Consider the following 745-nt stretch of genomic DNA (forward strand, 5'->3'; position numbering starts at 1 on the left):
TGCATGGAAAATCTTTTTCCAGCCCTTCACTTTCAGTCTGTATGTGTCCCCTGTTTTGAGGTGGGTCTCTTGTAGACAACATATGTAGGGGTCTTGTTTTTGTATCCATTCAGCCAGTCTTTGTCTTTTGGTTGGGGCATTCAACCCATTTACGTTTAAGGTAATTACTAATAAGTATGATCCCGTTGCCATTTACTTTATTGTTTTGGGTTCAAGTTTATACACCATTTTTGTGTTTCCTGTCTATAGAGTATCCTTTAGTATTTGTTGGAGAGCTGGTTTGGTGGTGCAGAATTCTCTCAGCTTTTGCTTGTCTGAAAAGCTTTTGATTTCTCCTTCATACTTGAATGAGATCCTTGCTGGGTACAATAATCTGGGCTGTAGGTTATTTTCTTTCATCATTTTAAGTATGTCTTGCCATTCCCTCCTGGCTTGAAGAGTTTCTATTGAAAGATCAGCTGTTATCCTTATGGGAATTCCCTTGTGTGTTATTTGTTGTCTCTCCCTTGCTGCTTTTAATATCTGTTCTTTGTGTTTGATCTTTGTTAATTTGATTAATATGTGTCTTGGGGTGTTTCTCCTTGGGTTTATCCTGTTTGGGACTCTCTGGGTTTCTTGGACTTGGGTGATTATTTCCTTCCCCATTTTAGGGAAGTTTTCAACTATTATCTCCTCAAGTATTTTCTCATGGTCTTTCTTTTTGTCTTCTTCTTCTGGAACCCCTATGATTCGAATGTTGTAGCGT

The 745-nt window shown here is 38.4% G+C and overlaps 1 protein-coding gene across 1 annotated transcript in view; it reads left to right on the forward strand.

Annotated features, from left to right (window-relative positions):
* HORMAD2 (HORMA domain containing 2) overlaps nucleotides 1-745 on the forward strand; it is a 70,085-nt gene that overhangs the window by 41,444 nt on the left and 27,896 nt on the right. The window lies entirely within an intron of this gene.

Source organism: Bison bison, unplaced genomic scaffold (assembly GCF_000754665.1).
Source record: "Bison bison bison isolate TAMUID 2011002044 unplaced genomic scaffold, Bison_UMD1.0 scf7180017864495, whole genome shotgun sequence".
NCBI classification, from domain to species: Eukaryota; Metazoa; Chordata; class Mammalia; order Artiodactyla; family Bovidae; genus Bison; species Bison bison.